The sequence below is a fragment of the Macrobrachium rosenbergii genome, chromosome 55, assembly GCF_040412425.1.
Source record: "Macrobrachium rosenbergii isolate ZJJX-2024 chromosome 55, ASM4041242v1, whole genome shotgun sequence".
Lineage (NCBI taxonomy): Eukaryota > Metazoa > Arthropoda > Malacostraca > Decapoda > Palaemonidae > Macrobrachium > Macrobrachium rosenbergii.
Genome location: NC_089795.1, coordinates 17,334,170 through 17,361,906, shown reverse-complemented (window position 1 = coordinate 17,361,906; position 27,737 = coordinate 17,334,170).

Genomic DNA, 27,737 nt, shown 5'->3' with positions numbered 1-27,737 from the left:
AAAGATCCCAGTAATGTAAACAATTACAGACCAATTTCTTTAACAAGTTGTTTATGCAAATTGCTAGAGAAAATGGTAAATGCTCGACTCCCGCTCAATTTGGGTCACAATGTAACACATTTACACTGGATTCTCGGTCTAACTTAGAAGACCACATACGAAGAAGATCTGAACGAAAACATATTACTATAGCTGTCTTTTTTGACATTGAAAAGGCATATGATACTACATGGAGATATGCAGTATCAAAAACGTTACATAAAAACAGCATCTGTGGACATTTACCTAGGTTTATCTAAAAACTTTCCGACAAATAGCACTTTTCAAGTGAGAATTGATGATTAAGTCAAATTAAGTATACCTTAGTTTAACCAGACCACTGAGCTGATTAACAGCTCTCCTAGGGCTGGCCCGAAGGATTAGATTTATTTTACGTGGCTAAGAACCAATTGGTTACCTAGCAACGGGACCTACAGCTTATTGTGGAATTCTAACCACATTATAGCGAGAAATGGATTTCTGTCAACAGAAATAAATTCCTCTAATTCTTCATTGGCCGGTCAGAGAATCGAATGCCGGGCCACCAGATTGCTAGCTGAGAACTCGTCCAATGAGGAACTGAGAATTGATGATGTATTGTCAAGTTGTATTGTCAAGTACATTTCCACTTGAAAATGGTGTTCCACAAGGAAGCGTCCTCAGTGGCACACTTCGCTTTAGCAATAAATGATATCGGTAATAATCTACCTATTGGAATTAAAAGTAACTTGTATATGGATGATTTTGCCATATATTATTCAGCATCTCGCTTAAAACATGCAGAGCAAATCATTAATAAAACTTAAAATATGTTCTTCATTGGAGGGGTGGGTAGAGCTCTCGGCTAGCATGCTGTTGGCCCAGCGTTCGACTCTCTGACCGGCCAATGAAGAATTAGAGGAATTTGTTTCTGGTGATGGAAATTCATTTCTCATCATAATGTGGTTCGGATTCCACAATAAGCTGTAGGTCCTGTTGCTAGGTAACCAGTTGGTTCTTAGCCACATAAAATAAATCTAATCCTTCGGGCCAGCCCTAGGAGAGCTGTTAATCAGCTCAGTGGTCTGGTTAAACTAAGATATACTTTTTAACTTATAATAAAAATAGGTGAATGGGCCTCATCTGTATGCCTTAAATTTTCTATATAAAGGACTCGAGCAGTAATGTTTTATAAAAATAAAAAGTGGAAAAAACTGAAGAAATAGAGATAAAAATCAGACATCATTCCATTCCAATTGGCCAAACAGCAAAATTCTTGGGATTGGTATTTGATACTCACTTGAACTAGAGAGCCCACATAACATGCATGAAATCAAAATGTAAAAGAGCATTAAACCTAATTAAAAAACTATCGAACACTACTTGGGGAGCCGATAGACATACCCTTACCTTACTGTATAGAGCAACAGTTCTGTCTATCATTGATTATGAAAGCGAAATAATATGGCTCAGCATTAGACACAACGCTGAAAATGTTAAACCCAGTTGATAATGAAGGCCTTAGTTGAATGTGGTGAACTACCTCTGTCTCTCCATAGAGAGCTAGTAACACCGAAGAGTGCTCTGAGAGTTCAGACAAATGATTCTCCAGCCAAAAAATTATTTGGATTAAGAGATGTGTTTATAAACAATCATCCACCTCCTTTCCCAATTGGAGCTAGAAGATTGTATGAGTCACTAAATATAAATATACAAGTGCCTTTAATAGTAAAATCACCTCATCCGTGGACAATGAATAAAGTGAGAATTTATACACACCTGAAATATTTATCGAAAATTTGCTCATACACACCAGAACACCATAGACAACACACAATAGAGCATATAAGGCGAAAAGGTCACATTACTTAATATATACAGATGGATCTAAATCAGAGCATGGAGTGGGATATGCTGCAGCGTCTCAAGGCAAAACTTATCAGTTCTCTCTTCCCAATAATGCTACAGTATTCACAGCAGAATTGAGTACAATTGCATATGCTATAAAAATAATTAACGAAACATCATTCAATAATTTTGTGATTTTTAGTGACTCGAGAAGCGCTATAGAAGCTACTCAGAGTTACAAATCAAAAAATAATATTGTACAACAAATTAAATTATTTCTCCATAAGTTACGTAATAATGGGAAAAACGTAGAAATATGTTGAATACCTGCCCATGTAGGGATCAAAGGAAATGAAGAGGGAGATAAAGCAGCCAAAGAACCAACCCGCATGACAAGATCAAATGTGAATATCTCTGTTACTGACTATGTAACACACATAAAAATGGGTATCATAAATAAATGGCAATATATATGGAATGAAGAACCTGAAAATAATAAGTTAAAACAAAACCTAATGTTAAAAAATGGAGTTCATCGTATCCGAGAGAGAGACACACACACAAGTAATTTTAACACGTCTCAGAATCGGCTTTACTCATCTGACACATGGGAACTTAATGAGCAGCCCACGTGGCCCGGCTCCCAAGTGCTCAGAGTGCAAGGTGATAATAACGGTCAGACATGTGTTATGTGAGTGTCCAAAGTATGACCAACAGCGACTGTCAACTTTTGGAAGTAAGTCTATGAAAGAAATTTTGTCAGAATCTTTTACATTTTCAGTCGTTCCGATTTTGTTGTTCATGAGGAACTGTAATTTAATTATTAAAATATAAAAATAAGTAAATAAAAACACGAAAACTCTTCTAGCATTTGTCGAATTAATTTTTTTTTTTTACTTACTGTGAATTTTAATGTACATTTCTAGTGTGGAAGCATGAGTAAATGTATATATTGTGTGTATGCGTTGCAGTGTGAGAACGTGTGCCTATGTGCAGTTTTTAATTTCTTTTTAATTCGTTCATCATCGTACTGAATGACTTATTGGGTCCCAGTGCTTGGCCTCAGACTTAGACCTGGTATTTTATTTTCATCCTTCGGGTCAGCCCTTTGAGAGCTGCAAGTGAGCTCAGTGGTTTGGTTACAATACTGCCAGTGATGATGCACATAGTACATGTGTGAAACGCCTTGCATGAATAAATTACTATGGCCTTTTTTGTTTTATGTGTTTTGTGGACCCTGCATATATATATATATATATATATATATATATATATATATATATATATATATATATACAGTATATATATATATATATATATATATATATATATATATATATATATATATATATATATATATATATATATATATATATATATATATATATATATATATATATATATAAGGAAATCGGAAAAAGATGGAAGAGGGACAAGAGTGGCACCCATCCCACAGAAGAAATGATAGGGCCGTTTCTTGAATGATGGAATATTATTTGAAGAGTGTCTTGAGCTACAGAATCTATTATAAAGAGCGATTGGCCAAATTTCATTTATGTTTATTTCCACCTCTGCGTAAACTCTGTTCTTGGCTTTTGGCATTTTTTTTTTTACTTTTCATAGATTGCACAACCTTGACTAACATCCAAATTTCTACTGGCGTTTCTCTGAATCTGTTCTCCGTCTTATTATCCTTCGGGCCAGCCCTAGGAGAGCTGTTAATCAGCTCAGTGGTCTGGTTAAACTAAGATATACTTAACTAGCATTATGGGAGCACGCCTATAGATGATTGCACATACTCTACTGTACCGTGGTCAAATTCTTGACATCCACGTCGTCCTGTTAACTCTTTTCTTCATAACTTTTCATCAAGTTCAGTTTTTGGTGATGTGTTGCATCGAACTCGTCTCGTTTAAAATAAATAGCTTAAATTGTCGGAGGTCTCCTTAAATAACCTAATTATTGTTATTAATGTACTATATTGTTTTATATATGTGGAGAAGAAAACGCATGTATTTCCTCAAGGACACTACGCAAATAAACGGTTTGTAAGGTCAAAATTTTGCCCCTTAGTCTATTTGCCAAGGCTTCCCTCAGAACTGGCGACCTTTGTTGCAAGATCCGTTACAGTGACAAGGCTACTTAGGCTCTTCTCCGACCAATTTTGGAACGAAGCCTTTGGTGGCGTCAAAGCCGATGGGATCTGCACTTATGGCTCTAGGTAAACAAAAATAATTTTTTTCGCACTGTTTATCTTGTAACTATACATCACCGATTTCTTTATATGCTTGCAATTTAATCATTCCTTTATGAGGAACGTGAGTTTAAAAAGTTGACGGGGAAAGAAAAACCTTTTCTGGTTAAGATAACACATGAAATTTTGAAATCTTCAGAAGAAATATAAAAACTAATGCATGAGGCACATAAACAATGACAGACGTTGTAAGTGGCGTAAAATGTTTACTGATAATCATTGACCGTGTCTTACTTTGATGGGAAGCTCCGCAGTTTCTTTTTTTTTTCTTTCTTTTTTTAAGAAAGCTTAAATAGGTTTGTGTCTTAATTTTTAAGTAAATCTGTCTGATCATGAAATATAAATTTGATCAAATCTTGGTCAAGCTTATGCCTTCATTCAAACTGGTGTATTTTCCACAATTAGAAAGTTTGTAAGGAACATTTTAGATCCCATCAAAAATTCATCCATATTCCCTAAATAAGAAAAAACGCTGTTTTCATTCCTGATCTTACTACTGATATCTTTACTATAATAATTGATTTCGTCTTTTGTTGTTCATTATAAATGACTCGTGTAAGATATATTGGGCAGTTAGGTCGGATCTACGCGAAGTTTACCAAGTCCGAATCTATTGCGAAAGGAGTATCGGTCATTTTACTGGCTCCACTTTCAAATCATAAGAATCTTCTGCCATCCCGAATCATTCTCTGACATACACAAGAAAATCTCACGTGCAACCAGTTTTGAAATTCCTTCTCGAATAACCGACTATATACTCCTTTTCTGAGAAACTCTTAGTATTAGACTGTCAGCTTCTTCGACTCCAAAGCATATTGCCCAACTGTATATTACCTCCTTTGTTAGGCTTTTCCTTATGTTGTGTTCTAATGATCTTGTCAGCACTCTACAATTTCGGTTAATATGATAAAAGGATCTTATCCTTTCATTTTATCCGAACATTTGTTAAGTAATTATAGCATAATGGTATACGTTTTGTTTATTTATTTTTTCAATGAGCATAAATATCCCTAATTCTAATCAGTAGCCATCTTCCCGTATTTGTAACGGCCTCAACAGGCTCGTTTTCCAGATGAAAGAAAGATTTACAATTTCATTATTTTCTTTTGATTATATCCTGAAGCATATGACCCTGTAACATTTTACCTCCAAGTTTCCACAATGTGTATTTTGTAAATAAATTTCGCACAGTGCCCGTTATTAAAGTGAATCCATTGCCTCTTAATTACAAAATATGTTTAATGTTTTTTGCAGAAAATAAAAACTCAGTTAAGTCAGCATAAAGAATAACAAGGTTTGTTAAAAGTATTCAAGATTTGCAATTGTACTCATTCCTGTTCCACTGTCTCTTTCCCTTTCCCCTCATTTTGGTAAAACTCGATAGATAGCAAACTTGCGATTTTGTGACTAGTTTTCCCTAATATTTTTTATATTGGCCTATTTTTGAAGGTCGCGGTTAATTTAAGGTCAAAATTTGAAGAATATATTTTCTTCGTTTTATCTCCTAAGCTGATAGTGACCTCTGGTCTCCAGAATTTGACAATGTCGAAGTTGTCGTTCTTAAAAACCCTGTCTTTGATGAAATCCGTTGTAGAGGTACTTTGCAAATATTTTTTACAATTGCATATTTTTGAAATTCGAAATCAATTTGAATGCGGATTTTGCTGAAATTTGGTAGGTAAGTACTTTGTGAGTGGGTGATATCCTCTACCGTGATCACATTTTTTTAAGCGACAGTCCCAGCTAAAGGTCAGCATTTTACATTCCTCAGAAGTTGATGAAACTGAGTGGATATTGACCTTTTGGTGGTTAGTGTTTATTTCCTCTAATGATTTTGACTGACATTTCTTCTACAGTCACAGGTAAATTTAATACCCTCAGAATTTATTTTCTTTGGCTTTGGTTGAAAGTTACTAGCCATATGGTCCTAGGATTAAAATGAAATTCAATGGCATATAATCTCCGTGTTGAATACTACTACCTGTTGGTCAGAACAGATGGACATTATATAGTTGATATCAAGTTTCATTAATTGGAACCAAATGTTGGGAATTACCTAAATTGAAACTTGATTCCATTCAGTTTCACATTAGTCTAGTAGTTTTGCTAGTACATTTTGGCATCTTTTGAGAGTTTACTGTAGGGTTTACAAAGATTGAGGTTATATGATGTGGGTAAGAGTGCGGATAGGCTAGGTGAGTTAATTGCACGACAAGATTATGCATCTCTCTCTCTCTCTCTCTCGGCACTCTAAAAGGCCCCAAGAAAAACAGATTGGCGTTTCTATCGTAGATTATATATATTTTAATGTGGACGTAGTATCTTGCGGATGAGCCAAGGTTAGTAGTACAGTGCTTGTTCCGAAGAGTTGCACATCTGCCGGCTGCAGTAACTACAGGCCAATTTCTATTCTCTCTTATTTTAAGCCACTATATTGTTTCTGATAGACAGTATACATATAGAAGCAGTTACAGGTACCTGCGATGCCCTTTTAGACTTGTGCAAGAGAACCTTGACAAGGGTTTTGAGTTCAGAGTAATTCAAATAGATTTTAGTGCCACTTTCAATTTAGTAAATCATAAGGCACTTGTTTATAAACTTCAGAGTCTTGGAGTGGGTGGACATGTTTTAGGATTACACTTCAAGATTTCCTTACAGGTAGGCAGCATCGGGTTGCTGTGGAAGGGATCTTTAGCGAGCCATTACCTATTGTGTCCGGAGTTCCACAGGGTAGTGTTCTTGGTCACTATTATTTTTGGTGTATACAAGCAATATGGCTGTTGGCCTGGAAAACAAGATTGTTCAGTATGTCGATGATGCAACACTTGTGGGTGTAGTAAAGTCTCCACTTATGAGAAATGAAGCTGCCCTCAGCCTCAATGGGGAAATGAAGCGGATCAGTGAATGGTGTAGTCGATGGGTATGAAGCTGAATTCCAGTAAAACAAAAACACTATTGATTAGCAGATTTCGTACAGATTTTCCACCCCATCCTCCCTTTCAGGTGGATAGGACTTTGCTGAGTGAGTCTGACGCTTTAACTTTTGACTCACATCTTTCTTTTGAGGAACATCTAATGAAAGTTTCAGCAATGCCGCACGAAAGTTAGGTATTAAGGCCTCATATATTTATAACAGTTATAAAATCAATGCAACCTGTTTAAGGCCATTTGTGCTTCCTTTACTGAAATACTGTTCTCTGGTGTGGATGTCTGCTTCTGCCACGGATTTATCTCTTTTAGATAGAGTGGTTCGTGGTGGTAGGTTTCTCTTTCCTAATATTAGCAGTTATGGCTTGGACCATCAACGGATGGTCTCTTGTTTGTCATTTTGTCATAACTAGGTTCAATAGAGATCTTGCACATTCACAATTGATTCCTGATCCCCTTTGTCTGCCGAGAGCAACAGATTCGCTGAACAGCAGCACCAATATGCAGTAAATGTGCCTCGCTGTCGAACTTCTCAGTTTCAGAGGTCCTTTATTCCTCACACCGTTGGACTGTGGAACAGTCTGTGCAATTGGAACTTCAAAAGTTCAAGCGAAGATGCAATTCGTTACTTCCCTAATGCTATTTTCCTTGAATTTTCATACGTTTTTATCTATTTATTAATTTATATTTTCTTTTTAATAAGTGAGATCTCGTCTCTCTGTATTTCCATTACCTTCTCTTACTTCCTAATGAGTACTGTTGATTTCCTTTGGTAGAAATATGAAACTCCAGAAACTGCGTGCTGTGCTTTATTCCTATTCCTTTAGAATTTCGATATACACTGAATAACTTATTTACAGTTTTACAGTTATAGTAAACAAAAGATAAATACCATATGAATAATGTTACAATAGATTGGATATTTACAGTAGAGTAGTTAAGTTGTTTTCAGATAACAGTATGCACACAAACAACTAAACAAGTAGTTAACATAAACATCCCCCTTTCTTTGGGTTTTGACAAAAATAAGAAACTAAACAAACTGATACAACATAAAATAAGGAACAAGTAGGATACATTGTAAACATTAAAATATAAAAACAATAAATTATTCGCCCTTCATCTTTTCTTGCAGACGAGCTGATCTTCTTGGCAATCTAGGCATGTCGCAAATAGGATGATAGCTTGTTTGTTCATCATTAACGTTGGTTTCCCTCAATTTACTAGTTTCTTCCATTTCTGGTATTGCCGATGAATCCTGTATAGTTGGACGGATATGAATTCTATTTCTTCTATAAGTTCCTCCTTCCTTTCCTTCAATTATATAGGATCGGTTTCCTTGTGCATGGCTAATGAGCCCTTTTTCCCAACCCTTCTTGTCTGGATTTTGATAATATACAGGTTGCCCCTCGTTTAATGGTGTCATATCTCTTACAGTTTTATCATAATATTTCTTTATGGATTCTCTCCGGGTTTCCCTTTTTGAGAAACTGGATTGTCATTGTTCATAATTTCAGGAATTATCGACCGTAATTTACGTCCAAACATCATCTGAGCTGGACTCAAGTTAGAGTCTTGACGTGGTGTATTTCTCAGCTCTAGTAACGCCAAATATTGATCTTTTCCATCTGCATGCGTCTTCTTCATCATATTTTTACTATTTTAACTGCCGCTTCAGCCTTCCCATTTCCTTTGAGGATGTCCCGGAGATGACATCCTGTGCTCTATACCCCACTCTTTAACAAAAACTTTAAACTGAAACGAGCTGAATTGTGGTCCTCCATCGGACACTAATTGGGTAGGAATCCCGTATCTAGCAAACATCTTCTTGATTATCGCCATCACATGATTTGAAGTTGTTGACGTTAGAAACTCTACTTCAGTGAATGAGGAATAATAATCAACAATGACTAGATAATTTCTTCCAACAATCTCAAACAAATCTAATCCAATTTTATTCCAGGGTCTGCCTCCGTCATCAACATCCATCAACGATTCCTTCTGGTTTCGAGGTTTATACTGCTGGCAAATGTCACATGAATTGACCATTTGCTTTATTTCTTCGACATCCCTGGCCAGAATATTGCATCTCTTGCTCGTCGCATCATGCTATCGTAACCAAGATGAGCTACATGAAGTTTCGTTTTGATGGAATTTCGTAGTTTATTAGGAATCAGTATACGAGTTCCTTTAGAATGATGCCGTCTTGGTAACTCATGGAATCTCTAAAATCGAAGTAAGGCTTTAATACTTCCGGAATTTTGTCTTTGCGATCAGGCCATCCTTCCTTGATTACAGACAATAATTCTTGCAGCTCTTCGTCGTTTGTGGTGGCGTCTCTTACTTCCTTTAAAATTGAATCGGGGTAAAAACCTTGATAGATATTGCACCATTCCACAAAACCTCCGAATTCCTGAAATATCGGTAGGGGCAGGCATTTCTTTAATGGCCTTTACCTTATTTTCATCAACCGTCACACCGGATGATGTTAAACGATGTCCCATGAACGCGATTTCCTTTTTTCTATAAACAGATTTCTCTTCATTTAGTTTGATCTTTTTTCTTGACAACGCTTCTGTAGTGACTGAAGATTTTGTTCGTGATCACGCATTGCGTCGTGTTCCTCATTTCCAAAACCAACGACCACAATATCATCAGCTACACAGTATACACCCCGAAGCCCTCCAATGCCTCATTTAATTTTCGCTGAAATATTTCACTGCTCACCTTCAGCCCGAAAGGTAGACGAGCCCATCGATATCTACCAAAAGGGGTAATCATTGTTGTTAACTTGCTGGATTCTTCATCCAGTCGTATATGCCAAAAAGCCTCTTGAACATCCAGTTTGCTAAATATCTTGGCATGTTTTAGACTTGGCAGTATATCCTCCAAAATTGGTAATTTGTAATATTCCCTTTTAAGAGCTTTGTTGAGTGGCTGAGGATCGATACATATTCTTAACTTTCCATTTGTTTTTGAACGACTGCCATTTGACTAACCCATTCAGTTGGTTCAGTCTCCGAAATCAAAACTCCTCTTTTCACAAGAGAGTGTAACTCTTTTGAACCTTTGATTTTAATGCAATGGGTAAACGTCGGCACGGTAATATTCTTGCTGGTAATGTAGAATCTACATTAATTTTAACCTCTCCAAGGTCACCAAGGTCGCTCATCTCATGGTCTATGTCAATTTTTTATACAAATGCTTTACCATTGACAAACACGAATCCCATCTCTTGACATGTCTTTGGCCCAAGTAAGCACATTAGGTCATTTGAAACCACAATGAAGGTTACACTTTTAATTTCATCATTTTGGGGTTCTTCACATTGAATGTCGTCTCGCCAATGGGCGAAAGCTGATTTATTCCACATGGCGAGTTTCACAGACGTTGGTCGCACTTGATCCCTTTTGACATACCTTTGACATATTGCATTCCGTCAGCACCCGTATCCAAATGAAATCTAACTTCGGTATCGTTTACAATTAGTAATGCAGTTAATCTATTTGAATTTTTCATTGCAACCGGTAGCCTTCATCTGCCTCTTCGTTCTTCTCTTTAAGAATTTTAACTGTTTTCTTACACACAGCCTTGAAATGGTTTCTTCCTTTACATGCTTCACAGACTTTTCCCCATGCTGGGCATTTTGATTTTTCAAATTCATGCTTATACCCACAAAATCGACACTTCACGGCATACCTGTCCATATTTTTTGAGTCCGTAAAATCCTTATTAAAGGAACCATCTGTAGTTTTGGTTCTCCAATTGTTCACCTTATTAACATTCTCAGAACCAACTTCGCACATCTCTTTAGCACAATTAACGGTTGCTTCATAAGCCAAACATATCTCGACAGCTTTTTCTAAATTTAAGTTTCTTTCTCGAAGTAGCAGCTCCTGTAGTTTTCCTGTCACTGAAAACACAATTCTATCCCTTATCATTCGCTCTTTTTCTTGAAAGTTACATTTATCGGCCTGAACCTTGAGTTCTATCAAAAATGAATTAAATGGCTGTTTGTATGTAATTTTCCAAAACCTGAAGGACTGTAACACTTCACTGGTACGAGGACAACAATACTCTTCTAATCTCCTAATTACACCATCAGGATTATCTTTCTGCTCCCTGTTTCAAAATTAAACTACCCTAATGCTATTTTCCTTGCATTTTCATACGTTTTTATCTATTTATTAATTTATATTTTCTTTTTAATAAGTGAGATCTCGTCTCTCTGTATTTCCATTACCTTCTCTTACTTCCTAATGAGTACCATATTCTTTGGAAGCTTGAATTTCAAGTCAGTGGCCCCAGCGGCCTTATTCAATATGAATAGGGTTCATTGTCTGAATAATAATAATAATAATAAATGATAATAATAATAATAATAATAATATTGTTATTGGGCCTTTTGTTTTAATATTTTCCTTCTGTTTTTATTGTGACCCCTTTCATTAGTTGTTCTTGTTGATTGGAGTGTACAGTGGGGAGTAATTTATAAGTGGAGTTTTTTACTACCTCATTTGCTGCCCTTTTTTTTTTTTTTTTTTTTTTTTTTTTTTTTTTTTTTTTTTTTTTTTACTTTCCCTCCACTATAACAAAACACTTGAGTCTGGCTCATTGCAGTCGATTTTGGTTCCTATTGTAAGTAATTCAGTTCCATATTTTGGTGTTTTATCATTTTAAACTGATTGAATGTCCCATAGTTTTGATGGTGTGGCCAAAATAGCTGGGTCTGAATAGCTCACAGTTCTCTCATGACCGGTGCACCCCAAAACAACTTGTCCCAGAAGAGCTAGTTCCAAAAGAACTAGTACAGTTAAAGTAGTGCGACAAAATGGCTAGTATTGTAATAGCTAGTGCCAAAATCGCTATTGTAACAAAATAGCTAGTAGTGCATTTTAGCTGATACTAAAAGAGCTGTTAACCAAAATGGCTAATTTCAAGACACTGTAGTTTGTGTTTTAAGTGTTAAAATGGTTTGTGAATAATACTAAAGTAGTTAGTAGAACAAACTACATATTTTGCTCTTAGCTATTAGCATGTATTCAGTTTTCCATTTTCTTTTATCGTAGTTTAGCAGAAATACATTAGTAATATTTTACCCATCGCAATGAAAGTCATCAAGTCTTACAAAGAAAATTTTGAAGTAACACTTGGACAAGAACATAATCATGTTCCAGAAATGAAGAAATCTCTGATTCTAGTGTACCGCCACGAAGAATTATTGCCAGTGCAGTACAAGAGCTGGACGACGAAGCAGTGGCAATGTCCCTAAAAGGAAGGCTCTCCAGAAACGCATTCAACGAAAACGTTGTAAAAATGAAGGTTACCTTCGTGACCCTACATCAATTGATGATACTTCCTGAAGTATTTAAAACAGTTGCCATAAATGTAACTACGGAACTTTTCTAATTAAGTGATGTAGTTAGTTATTCAACGCGAATAATCATAATTGCCATTGAACTAATGCTCGACCAACTTGCCAATTAGAAAGTCTGGATGTGCGATGGTGCTTTCAAAGTTGTACCTAAATTGTTTTATCAGTTACATACAGTCCATGTTTTTAGGTAAGTCTTTCTGTTTGCTTGTTTATATTTTGATGTCGGATAAAATTCAGTTAACATATGAAACACCATTTAAGATTCTGAAAGACAGGCGTCCAAATTGTAACCCTGAAAACATAACATTAGATTTTGAAAAATCTCTATTAATGCTTTCATGAAAGTGTTTCCTGATGCAAACATAAACGGATATTTCTTTCATCTTTCCCAGTCAATATGGAGAAAGATACAGAACACTGGATTAACAAATAGGTAAGTGTCTGATGCCAACTGCCGTCTTTATTGCAAGATGCTTGCAGCCTGGCATTCCTTAATCCTGACCAAGTGACAGGTGCATATGAAGAGCTGAATGAAAACCTCGATTTTTGGCAGTTGGATGAAGAAATGCAAACCTTCTATGACTACTTTGAAGAAACATACACTGGGAGACGCCAGAGAAGAGGAAGGAGAACACCCATATTTCACATCGAATTGTGGAATGTTCGGCAAAGACCAGAAAATGTGATTTAACAAGGACAAATAATAAGCTAGAGGGATGGCATCGTGCCATTCAGGCAATGTTTGACTCTATTCATCAACCGTATGGCGCTTTCTTCGGGAAATTCAGAAAGAGGAAGTTTTACAGAGAAGTAATCTAAACGCGTATATCAGTGGACAGCAAACACCTGTCAAAAAGAGAACTAAAGAAATTAACGATAGACTTAAGAACTTGCCTATCAAGCACTCGCATAATGAAATATCTACTAAAGATTTTTTGCGGGGGATCAGCCATAAGATAACATGTTAAAGCTTTATTTGTTTTTTTATTATTATTAAGTGTTTTATACTCAATTTTTCTAAGAAAGCATTTTAATCAAAACTATTATAGATATGTTTTATAACCTTTTTACGCGTTGTAAAAGACTGTTCTACTAAAGTAGGACAAAAGAAAAGGAAAAACTGAATATAATGGTGAAGATGTTTCAGTTTTACTTCTATTAAATTATCTATTAGGTTTAACAGCTCTTTCAGTACCAGCTAAAATGTACTGATAGCTATTTTGTCACAATAGCGAATTTGGCACTAGCTATTATAATACTAGCCATTTTGTCGCACTAGCTATATTGTACTAGCTTTTATGGAACTAGCTCTTTCGGGACGAGCTAGAACGTCGCAGACTCACAGCAAACACGAACAAACACTGCTCAACCACTCTCAGGAAGAACATGGTAAAAGCACAACATGGAAATTGACTAAAATGAAAGAATACTTGCTCTCCATCAACGTTAAATCTTGCATGTGATAAGAAATTTAAGTCCACAGTAATATATAGTGACTCAAGGAGTGTTTTAGAAGCCCTAAAGAAGTTTAACCCTACCCATCCCTTAATTCAAAAGGCTCAGGAATGGCTTTTTTATCTTTCTGTTCGCCACAAATCAGTAAAGTTTTGTTGGATTCCTGGGCACACTGCTCTAGAAGGGAACGAACCGGCTGATAGTAAAGCAAAGGATGCTGCAAGATGTGATTTCTTAATTAATAAGGTGCCACATTTGTTTATGAGTCCAGTTATCAGACGGTACATTCGTACAAAATAGCAGCAGAGATGGACTTCCCCCACTTTATCCACAAATAGGAAGTACAGAAACATTAGAAAAAGTATTGATTTTTGGAGTTTGGGTTTCAATCATAACAGATGAGTTGAGATAATCCTAACAGAGCTTAGGATTGGTCATACCCGCTTCACTCATAGCTATATTTTAGAGGGAGTCAGTGTCCCAGTTTGTGCTCACTGTGGTGGTCAGCTATCCGTTGAGCACATGCAGGTGCACTGTCCTAAATATAGCCTTAGGGCAAAGTACTTACTAACTGGGAAGACTATTTTATAAATTTCAAATGATGACGTTGAGGTAGATAACCTTATGAGTTATCTGAAAGAATCTGGTTATTTTAATGAGATGTGATTTCAGTATATTTAATAAAGATTTTAGTCATATTTATTCTTATACTAAGTATATATTTTGAATAGAAAAGTTTAATATAAACTTATTTTTTGTTGGTTCTATCTAATATCATTATTCATTTTTTACGCTCATATTTTAATACTGAATTTTACTTGTATATCATCATGCACCTATTCATTATCAATCGTATTAATTTGTATATTTCACCTTCATTACGGCGCTGAATAATCCTGATGGATTCCGGAACTTGGTCTTCAAGACCTAAATTTCATAATCATTCAATCATTACTTGATTTCAGCTTCTTCTTCCCCTCGATTTGGGACCACCTCGACGTGGTGAGGGGGGTCTTGAACGCCAGGAATCTGTTCCCGGGTTTGAGTTGAAGAGTCTCATGTACCATTCTGTATTTCTTCGAATTAATTTTTGTGGAATTTTCCACTTTTGCTAAAATTTATTGGACGTGATTAATAGGAAAACATATCATAACCGGGACTGGGTTTATATCTGAAGCTAAATAGTGGGAACTGTGGTAGGACCACCAACTGCTCAACAATGTTCTGACCTGAGAGATATCAGGTGGAACTATTCTTTAGAGCTGGACCACGGATTCCAGGGGGTGTCTGGTTCTGGGGATAGGACTCTCGGCTTTCTATCCGGTTTGCCTGTAACATGATTAAGGTGGGGATGCTTGTATTTCAGTAATATTGTCTGCCCTAGCAAGCGGGTTTGGCTTACACTTGGGCCACTCTAATCATGTTGTGCCATCCCCTGTGGGGTAGGGTAGTGAGCGGACATTTGGGTGTCAATTCTCACTTGTGCCATCAGTGGAAGAATAAACCCCATGAAAGGCTGATGATATCTTTTTAAGGTTTTCAGATCTATTTTTTCTTCTTTACCCCAACCTTTATGCTCAGTAGTGTTAAAGATTCAAATACCCCTGGGCCCTTTGATGGCAGCAACTCGACACAGTTGACAACCGCTGGACCCTCCTCTGACAACCTCTTTCTGGAAAAATCAGAAAAAAATACTAATGTAATTACACTGGAGCCCTATGCTCCAATAAAAAGCAAAAATGTTGACCCAACCTTGACTCACTTCGACTCTCTCTTTGGAAGTGGAAGTTGGTCACGAATCCTGACCTTAGAAACAGGGAAGAAAATATTGACATTGAAATTAGAAAACTTCCTGTTTAATCAACATTCAACTACTGAAATATCATTCAGAAAACTACACAACTATAAAAAATATTTACATTATAAAGGTACATGTAAAAAAATATGACAATATGAACAGTATACAGGGTACCATAGTACTCCATGATAATGATGAAGAACCAATAGAAAAAAATATATTGCTGGATTCCCTTAAAAAAAGGTACAACAATGTACAAGATTGCAAAATGTATTACGCAATATACACTGACAGATCTAAATCACAATACGGAGTGGGATATGCTGCGGTATCCCAAAACAAAACGTATCAGTTCTCTCTTCCAGACAAAGCCTCTGTATTTACAGCTGAGTTATGTGCAATAGTATCAACCATAAAAATAATTAGAGAAGTCTCATATAATAATTTTGTAATTTATAGCGACTCCAGAAGTGCTATAGAATCTATTCAAAGCTATAATAAAAAAAATAATATTGTACAACATATAAAGTTCTCACTCCATAAATTGTATAATAAGGGAAAAAATATTGAAATATGTTGGATCCCTGCCCATGTAGGGATTAAGGGAAATGAAGAGGCTGATAAAGCAGCTAAAGAAGCGGTCCACATGACAAGAACAAATGTAGACATCCCTATCAGTGACTATACAAAATATATAAAAACAGTCATTGTAAAAAAATGGCAAAATATATGGAACGAAGAACCTGAAAATAATAAATTAAAACAGATAAAATCCAGTGTTGGAAAATGGAATTCGTCATATCAAAGAGAGAGACAAGCACAAGTAATTCTGACACGTCTTCGAATAGGCCATACTCGTTTGACACATGGACACTTAATGAACAGTCCATGTGGCCCTCTTCCCAAATGCCCAGATTGCAATGTGCTGATAACAGTTAAGCATATACTGTGAATGTCCAAAATATAACCTGCAGCGATTATCAAATTTTGAAATAGACCGATAGAAGAAATTTTATCAGAATCTTCAACATTCACAATAGCACCCATTTTAATGTTTATGAGAAGCTGCAAATTAATTGGAAAAATAAAAAAATCAATCAGTATAATGAATTTTAAAACAAGTAAATGTTATGATTTTACCTAATTTATTTTGAATTTTGATATACCTTTTTAGTGAGTATGTATGGAAGCATGAGTTTAAATGTATTTATTGTGTGAGTGTGTTCCAGTATGAAAGCGTATGCCTTTTTACAGCTTTTAATTTAATTTTCATTCATCATCATTGACAAGTGACCTATTAGGTCCCAGTGCTAGGCTTGTAGCCTAGACTTGTCATTTCATCCTAATCCTTCAGGCCAGCCCTATGAGAGCTGATGGTCAGCTCAGTGGTCTATTTAAACTATTTTAATAATAATAATGTACAACATAGCCAGTAGATGGAGTAATGAAAAAACACTGAGAATAGCAAAGATAAAATTCGAAGGCCAGGAATTACCCTTGAAAATTAAAACCATGGGCCAGAGCAGAGAACTGAGACCATATGTTCCAAAACCACTACAGTGTCAAAACTGTACTATGTATGGACATACACAGAAAAACTGCCGTAATAAATCTGTTTGTGCATATTGTGGACCTGACAAACATACCACACAGTGGAGGTGTGATGAACCGAAATGCGTTAACTGTGGACAAAATCACCATGCAAGATCTAAGGGGTGTATGTATTATATATATAATACAGAGTTAAATTTACTTCAGGAAAGGACAGGAATTCCTATAAAAGAGGCCAGATTAGCATTAAATGTTAGAAGAATGCCTGATCCTGCTAGGAAACGAATGTTTTGTACTGTAATAGGGTCAAACAATGAAACAAAAATGGAAATAGATAAGAGTGACAAATCCCTGATAGATCAGTCTCAAAGAAAAATAACCACTTTGCAAGAAGAAACCAATATAGCAAAGAACCAAGAAAAGTATACAAATATTTGTGAATTAGAAACTAAAGAAAAGAGGCCTTAAGAGAGAACTCCACCCAATACTAACAAAAAACCAACTATTATTAGAGATACATCTGTCAAAAATAAAGACAAGAGACCCGAAGGAAGAACATAAACCAAAAAATTATAAGAATATACCTTTGTCTCCTAAAGTAATAATAAAACCAAGGGAAACAGATACCCAGAACATCAAAGAAATAGTAAAGGAACAAACCATTGACAAGAATGATTGTGCGATGAGAGAGGAGATGACTCCATCACCAATAATAGGTGCAGCAAGAGTGAACCAAGAAACGGCAAATGAAAACACATGTGGCTATAATGAATGTTTCGTTGAACTGTGCAACAAAAACAAATGCATAACAAACGACAGTTTATCAAACACTATACGAAACTTTATAAGACACAGAAATAAAGAAACTACTAGTTTAGACACTCACGAAAACGGCTGTAAGTGCATTAGGCACATAATGTCTTATAAAGAAAAACAAATAAATATTGTAAATAGGATTTTAGAAAACGTTCAAATTGATAATCCACAAAAAGAAAATAACACTTGAACACACTAACGTTATACTTTCAATAATTAAATTATGCAATGGAACGTAAATAGTTTACAGACCAGATTACGTTTGGGAGAAATACAACGATTACTAAGGGAATATGAACCAATGATACTATGTTTACAACATGTCAACAAACCAATATCAACAATAGGTAAAATTTAATATACCATAGTGTCTACATCTAGAGAAGACAAAGGAAATTTAGGTACTGCTATATATGTAGATAACAAAGTATGTTATGACAGAGTAAGGAAATTTAGGTACTGCTATGTATGTAGATAACAAAGTATGTTATGACAGAGTACCTGTAAATTTTACTGACTTGCAAATATCAAGTATTAAAATACGAATAAAAAACGATAATTACATAATTTATAACTTATACAACCAACCTAATAAAAATTACGGCATTGGTAAACTTAAAGATTTGCTTAACAATACCAAGGAACCTACATTAATAGTAGGTGCTGTATAAATGATGACGAACTTAGCACTAATTTTTCAAAACCATATGGAACATTTTCCTCAGTAGACAAGTATAGTTGACAAGATTAGATTGGAATACAGTTGATGACTTGCGCACCTGTGATCATTTCCCAATATTAATTTCCTTATTACAAAATAGTCCTGCAAAACATGTCACTCAGTATAACATTTATAAAGCAGATTGGGAGCGATATGAAGTGTGCACTAGAAATATCCCACCATTTGATTATTTAAAAGACCATAATGAAACTAATAAATTTCTTGTTGATTTCATTAAAAATACTGCCAATAAAGCAATACCAAAGTCAAAACCCCATCCATCAAAACACAAAGTCCCATGGTGGTCCGATAAGTTAACAAAATTAATCAACATAAAACACACAATAGGGGGACGATTAGATCATTTGAATAGAAAGTTCAGTAATATAAATAAAACGATTACCGACATTAGAAGGAACTTTACAAAAAATTACTATATTATTGCTAGAAATTGATACATTAAAACCTGTATACAACAAAATATATGCAAAATTTAAAAAGAAGTAATTCAAGGAAGAATCATTTCATGGAAGAAATATGTATCAGATCTCTCAAATAATACTCCCATAAAAAAAATATGGGAAGAATTCAGGAAAATAAATGGTACCCATGTTAAACCACGTAGACATACCATATTAAAAGATGGAAAAAGAACACTTGATCCAAAAGAAATAAGTAATATAATGGGAGAAAATTTAGCAAATGTATGTAGTGATAAAAATTTAGATGAACACTTCCGCACAAAGAAAAATAAAATAGAATTAATAGCAACAAATTTAGTAAGAACAGAAGATATAATAGAAAATTTAATATGTCAGAGTTCGAAAATGCTCTCTCGAACAGCAATAAATCTGCTCTTGGAGGTGGTAATATTTGTTTTGAGATGAGCCACTTAGCACCTTTGGCAAAGTCATACTTATTAGAGTTTTATAATCACTTAAGGCTTCGAAATTTATTTCCAGATGAATGGTGTAAACCTATAATAATTCCTATCCCCAAACCTGGAAAGGATCCCAGTAATGTAAATAATTACAGATCAGTCTCTCTAAGAAGCTGCTTATGCAAATTGTTTGAGAAAATGTTAAATGCTTGACTAACATGGCACATTCGAGATTGATTGATTGATTAATTGTGGGTTATCTGGCATCAGCACACTCGAGAAAATAAAATTTTGACTCCCACTCAGTTCGGGTCACAGTGTAACAGATCTACATTAGATTCTCTCTCTAACTTAGAAGACTTTATACATAGAGGTTTTGAATGAAAACAAATCATTGTAGCCGTCTTTTTTGACACAGAAAAAGTGTACGATAATACTTAGAAGGTATGCTATATTAAAAACTTTACAAAACAACAACATCCGTTGACATTTACCTAGGTTTATACAAAATTTTTGACAAATCGCAGTTTTCAGGTGAGAATTGATGGTGTTCTGTTTGGAACATTTCCTCTTGAAAACGGTGTTCCACAGGGAAGCTTCCTTAGTGGCACACTGTTTACTTTAGCAATTAATGATATCAGTAATAATCTACCTATTGGTTTTAAAAGTAACCTGTATATGGATGATATTGCTATATATTATTCATCATCTCGAATAAAACATGCAGAACAAATCATTAATAAAAGCATAGTAAAAATAGATGAATGGGCCTCATCTGTAGCCTTTAAATTTTCAATAGATAAAACTCAAGCAATCATGTTTTATAAAAATAAAAAGTGGAAAAAAGGTGAAGAAATAGACTTAAAAATCAGAAACTATAGTATACCAATTGGTCAAACAGCAGAATTTTTGGGATTAGTATTCGATACTCACTTGAACTGGAAAGCCCACAGTACTCGGGGAGCCGATAGACATACCCTTACTGTACTGTTTAAAGCAACATTTCTGTCTATCACTGATTAAGGAAGCGAAGTATATGGCTCAGCATCGGACATAGTACTGAAAATGTTAGACCCTGTTCACAATGAAGGCCTTAGAATATGCTCAGGAGCCTTTAGATCATCACCAAAATCATCTTTACAAGTTGAATGCGGTGAACTGACTCTGTCTCTCCATAGAGAGCTAGTAACAATGAAAAGTGCTCTAAGAATTCAGACACGTGATTCTCCAACAAAAAAATTATTTGAATTAAGAGATGTATTTTTATAAATAACCAACCACCACCTCTCCCAATTAGAGCTAGAAGATTGTTTGAGTCTGAATATAAATATACAAGTGCCTTTAATACTAAAATCACCTATTCCCTGGACAATGAATAAAATGAGAATTTGCACACATCTCAAGTATTTATCAAAAAGTTACTCATATACACCAGAACACCATAGACAACATACAGTAGAGCACGTAAGCTGAAAAGGTCCACAGTACGCAATATATACAGATGGACCTAAATCAGAAGATGGAGTGGGATGTGTTGCAATGCCCCAAAACAAAGCTTTTCAGTTCTGTCTTCCTAATAATGCTTCGGTATTTACAGCAGAATTGTGTGGAATTGCATCAGCTATAAAAATAATTAAAGAAGCATCATTCAATAATTTTGTGATTTTTAGTGACTCGAAAAGTGCTATAGAAGCTATTCAGAGTTACAAATAAAAAAATAATATAGTATAACAAATTAAATTATATCTCCATAACTTATATAATAATGGAAAAAATGTAGAAATATATTGGATCCCTGCCCATTTAGGGATCAAAGGAAATGAAGATGCAGACAAAGCAGCCAAAGAAGCAACCCACATGACAATGTGAATATCTCTGTTACTGATTATGTAACACACAAAAAGTAATAAATTGAAACAAATAAAACCTAATGTTATAAAATAAAGTTCATCATATCAGAGAGAGAGACACGCACAAGTAATTCTAACACGTCTCAGAATAGGCCATACTTGTCTGACACATGGGCACTTAATGAGAAGCCCATGTCGCCCCGGCTCTCGAGTGCTCCGAGTGCAGGGTGATGATATCGATGAGACGTGTTATGTGTGTCCAAAGTATGACCAACAGCGACTGTCAACTTTTGGGAAAAAATCATTAAATAAGTAAATAATAAAAGCACGAAAACATAGCATTTGTCGAATTTAAATTTAAATTTTTTTTTAAATATTACTTAACCTATGAATTTTAATATACCTTTTTAGTGTGGAAGCATGAGTAAATGTATTTATTGTGTGTATGTGTTACAGTATGAGGACGTGATCCTATGTGGTATTTTATCCTAATCCTTTGGGCCAGCTGTATAAGAGCTGAAAATCAGCTCAGTGGTCTGGTTAAACTACTATAAAACTACTTCAGCTTCTTCCATTGCAAGAATAATAAATTCAATTCACAAGCAAGACAGATAACAATAATAATCATAAATTTTAAATGTAATTTGTTTTTTCCTATGATACGCATCTATGCTTTCGAAATTAGGTTTACGTGCTCAAGGCACGCAAAATCATATGGTCTTACCCGATCTTGTGCAGTCCTTGTCTTCCACTCTGTGAATCAGCCTCTGAGATGGGTCTAACATACTTGCTGGGATTAGAGGTAAAAACTACCCCTATGAAAGCGTAGGTTTGTATCATAGAAGAGACATGACGTACTTGTCGACGAATACAAACCGTAAAGTATTTCACTGAAGACTGCTTGCAGACATGGAGCGTTAGTATCTTGTTTCATGAAACGTCGGATGTTAATGTGGTATGCAAATTGGTACATAGTATGTTGCGAGAATACTAGGAAGATGTCGTGCATTATGGTCAGTTCATGTTAGTCCATTGTTGTCATAGTGCCCTTATGTAGGTGTCTGTATAATTTATATAGCCCTTTGTTGGTCGAGTTGGTTGAGCTTCAGACCGTCATTCGACGGGCCGCCCTTCGATTCCCGCCGGCTGATGAAGAGTTAGAGGAATTTATTTCTGATAAATTCATTTATAGGATTCCAATATCCCGTTGCTAAGTAACCAATTGGTTCTTAGCCACGCCAAATAAGTGTAATCCTTCGGGCCAGCCCTAGGAGAGCTGTTAATCAGCTCAGTGGTCTCTTCTTTACCTTACCTTGTATAATTTATAGAATATTAACTTTGCCATTGCATGTCATCCTTCTTCTTTGTAATTTTTTTGTGGAGTGCGTCCCAGTTTTACAAAATTGTTTTGTTATTAATTGGACCAAGAAATTACCTATTGTCAGATATGAGAATATTGTAATTTTGAATCTTTTGTAATTATGGAAGTATGGTCAACAAATATATCTATCTATCTGCTTATCTAAGGACTTGTGAGCTAAGTCTCTTGGGTAAATGGATGTGAACATGGTTTGGCACTTCCACACCCCTGCCTTCATAATTTTTGCTGAATTTTGTTTTTTGCTAATATTTATTGGACCTGGTAAATAGGAAAAGATATCATAACTGGGATTAGGTTTATATCCGAAGCTAAATAGTGGGAACTGTGGTATGACCACCAACTGCCTGATAATGTTTGGACATGAGAGATATCACATGGAACTATTCTTAAGGGCTGGACCACAGATTCCAGGGGGGGTCTGGGTCTGGTGGTAGGACCTCAGCTTTCTATCCAGTTCGCCATAACATGATTAGGGTGGGGATGATTGTATTCCAGTAATATTGTCTGCCCTAGCAAGCAGGTTTGGCTTACACTTGGGCCACTCTAATCATGCTGTACATTTGGGAGTCAGTTCTCACTTGTGCCATAGGTGGAAGAATAAACTCCATGAAAGGCTGATGATATCTTTTTGAGGTTTTCAAGTTTATTTAATTTTTTTATATGTAAATCTTTATGATAGTAATTTTAAAGATTCAAGTACCCCCTGACCCTCTGATGGCATTGCTCCTGCACAGATGACGACCACTGCTCCAGTACAGAGCAAATCTTCTAGCATGGAAATGGACAATTCTCTGGATAATCCAAATAATCAAAATCAGAGTGGTATTAAAATTTTAATACCTTATAAAACTCCCAAAAAGAGTAAATACGACAAGACCCAACCTTGACTCACTTCGACTCCCTCTTTGGGAGTGGAAGTTGGTCAAGGTTCCTAACCATGGAAGCTGACCAAAATATTTCAGCTTTAAAATTAGAAAATTATTTATTAAATAGACATCCCATGACAAATATGTCATTTAGACAAATAAAGGAGAAAACTTGGCTTATAGAAGCCACAACAAAAAGTCAGTCTGAAAACTATTTGTCTTTGAAAAATATAAACAATATTAACATAAAAGTAAAAAAAAAACACGATACTATGAACAGCATTCAGGGTACCATTGTGCTTCCTGAAAACAACAACGAACCAGTCGATAAGAAAATGCTATTAGACTCTCAAAAAAAGATAACCCTAAGGTCCAAGATTGTAAGGTATATGTTGTACCAACTAAAAATAGCAATAAACAAATATTAAAAATAGCAAAAATAAAATTTAAGGGTGAAGATCTACCTCTAAAAATAAAAATTTTAGGCCAAAATTTAGAGTTAAGACTTACTGTAAGTCTCAAAGCCACTGCAGTGTCAAAATTGCAGTAAGTATGGACGCACAAAAAAAAAATTGTCGTAATGAACCGGTATGCTCTTGTTGTGGATCTACTGAACATACCATACAGTGGAAGTGCAGTGAACCTAAGTGTGTAAACTGTGGGCAGAGTCGTCATGTAAGATCCGAAGAATGCATGTATTATATATTATATACAATATGGAATTGAAAGTACTACAAGAGCGAACAGGGATGTCTATAAAAGAGGCTAAGTTGGAATTAAAAGTGAGAGAAATTCAAGATCCGTCTAGGAAACATAAGTATTCTTCAATCAATAGAGCAAATAATGAAACAAAAACGCAAACAGATAGAAGTACCAGAGCAAAGAAAAGTAAATCTCAAGAAGAAATTAACAGTTTAGAAATAAAAACTAAAATGGTAAAGAATAAAGAAACAGGCACAAATGAGATAGATAATATTTTGTCCAATTCATTTGAAATTATTAATGCAAATAGAATCACAGGAGGATGCTACTACTGAAGCAACAGAGGAGGGTCGTGATGAACTGGAAATTAAAGATAAAAAAGGCCTTTGGAGGGATCACCACCCAAAACGAAGAAACCAACTGTTATTAGAGAAACATCAGTTAAACCAAAGATAAAGGAGATGAAAAAGGAACACAGACAAAAACAAGCTGAGGATATACCCTTATCTCCTAAAATAATAGTAAAGCCTATGAAGGCAGATGTCGAAAACACTGAGGAAGTGAAAGAGAACCATACCATAGATAACAATGATTATGTCAAAGGAGAAGAGATCACTCCATTTCCAGTAATTGGTACAAGAGCAAATGAAAAAAAGAAATATATATGGTAGTGTGTGTGGATGTAATGATTGTGTTATTGAATTATGCAGTAACAACAAAAGCATAACAAAAGATGGTTTAACAAACATTATAAGAAATTTTATGAAATATAGAAAAAAAGAAACCACGGATTTGAGTACCCATGAAAAAGGTTGCATGTGCACTGAGTACTTAGTATATTATAAAGAAGAAAATGAATGTCTTGAGTAAATTATTAGAAAAATCCAAATAGACAATAAAAAAAAAAAGAGAGTAAAACTCGACCGCTATAGCAAAATGTTTTCAATAGCTTTTTTATACAATGGAACACAAATGTTCTACAGACCAGATTACACCACACCTGGGAGAAATACAACGATTTCTAAAAGAATACAAACCAGTGATATTATGTTTACAACATGTCAACAGAACAATATCAACAGTAAGTAAATATACCTTAGCATCTACATCTAGAGAGGAAGACCCCCTCGATATGGGACCACCTTGACGTGGTGAAGGGACTCTTGAACCCCAGGAATTTGCTCCCGGGTTTAAGTCCAAGAGTCCCATATATCATTGCACTTTTGTTTGGATTAATTTTTGTGGAATTTTCCACTTTTGCTAAAATTTATGACCTGATAAATAGGAAAAGATATCATACCTGGGATTGGGTTTATGTCCGAAGCTAAATAGTGGGAACTGTGGTAGGACCATCAACTGCCCAATAATGTTCAGACCTGAGAGTTATCAGATTTATAGATCAAAGGCGGAACTATTGCCCATAACATGATTAGGGTGGGGATGATTGTATTCTTGTAATACTCAGTCCTAGCAAGCGGATTTGGCTTACACTTGGGCCACTCTAATCATGTTGTGCCATCCCCTATGGGTTAGGGTAGGGAGCGGACATTTGGGAGTCGGTTCTCACTTGTGGAAGAATAAAACTCCATGAAAAGCTGATGATATCTTTTTAAGGTTTTTAGATTAATTTTTTTCCTCCCTCAAATCTTTATGATAAGCGAAAATGAAGATTTGAGTACCCGTGGACCCTTTGATAGTAGTGACTTGGCACAGTTGACAACCACTGGAACCTCCTCTCACAACTTTTCTTTAGAAAAATAAAAAAGAATCCAAATGTAATAACACTGGAACCTTATGCTTCAGCACACAACAAATCCAAAAGAAGTAAATATCGTTTTGACCCAACCTTGACTCATTTCAACTCCCTCTTTGGGAGTGAAAGTTGGTCAAGGTTTCTAACCATGGAAACAGAACAACAAATTTCAGCCCCAAAGTTGGAAAATTTCTTATTAAAAAGACACTCAATACAGAAATGTTGTTTAGACAAATAAAAATGAAGACCCGGCTTATAGAAGCCACAACAAAAAACCAGTCTGAAGATTATCTTTCCATAAAAAGTATCGACAATGTGAATGTAAAAGTAAAGAAGCATGATACTATGAACAGCATTCAGGGTACTATTGTACTTCCTGAAAATAATAACGAACCAGTTAAGAACATGCTGTTGGACTCTCTTAAAATGAGATATCCCAAAGTCCAAGATTGTGAGGTATATATAATACCAAGTTCCCTAGCAGCTTGCTGCTGCCTTGTTGACCAAGTTATTATCATGGTGGGGTTAATTCTGTGCCTTCCTGTCTGAGAATTATCAAGGGGAAACATGAGTAAGAAGAGCCAGTATCTCTTGGAAAGGGATTAGGACAGGGCAGGAAAATGGAAGGGAAGCAGTTGGTGCAGGTTGTCTTTCAGTCTTCTCAAGATTGGGATTTTAGTAATGATTCAAGGTATCCCTGTCATTAAGAAAGACGGGGTATGACTTTCTCTCCTCTTCTCATCACCACATGGATTGGTCTTTGTTCCCAAAATTAAATTATATCTCCATAAATTATATAATAATGGAAAAAATGTATCTGAAAACAAAATGAAATATGTTAGATCCCTGTCACATGTAGGGATCAAAGGAAATGAAGAAGCAGACAAAGCAGCTAAAGCAGCAACTCACATGACAAGATCAAATGTGAATATCCCTGTTACAGATTATGTAACTCACATAAAAATGGGTATCATAAATAAATGGCAGCATATATGGGATGAAGAACCTGAAAGTAATAAACTGAAAGAATTAAAACCTAATGTTAAAAATGGAGTTCATTATATCAGAGAGAGAGACACACAAGTAATTTTAACACGCCTCAGAATATGGCCATACTCGTCTGACACATGGGCACTTAATGAGCAGCCCACATGGCCCGGCTCCCAAGTGCTCAGAATGCAGAGTAATAATAACGGTCAGACATGTGTTATGTGAATGTCCAAAGTATGACCGACAACGAATGTCTACTTTTGGAAATAGGTCAGTGAAAGAAATTTTGTCAGAATCTTTCACATTTTCAATCATTCCAATTATGATGTTCTTGAAGAACTGTAATTTAATTAACAAAATATAAAAATAAGTAAATAATAAAAATATGAAAATCCTTTTAACATTTGAATTTTACAAAAAAGAATTTTTTAAATTTTGTTTAATTTATATTCTGAATTTTAATATACCGTTTTAGTATGTATGTAAGGAAGTCTGAGTAAATGTATTTATTGTATGAGAGCATGTGCCTATGTGCAGTTTTTAATTTCA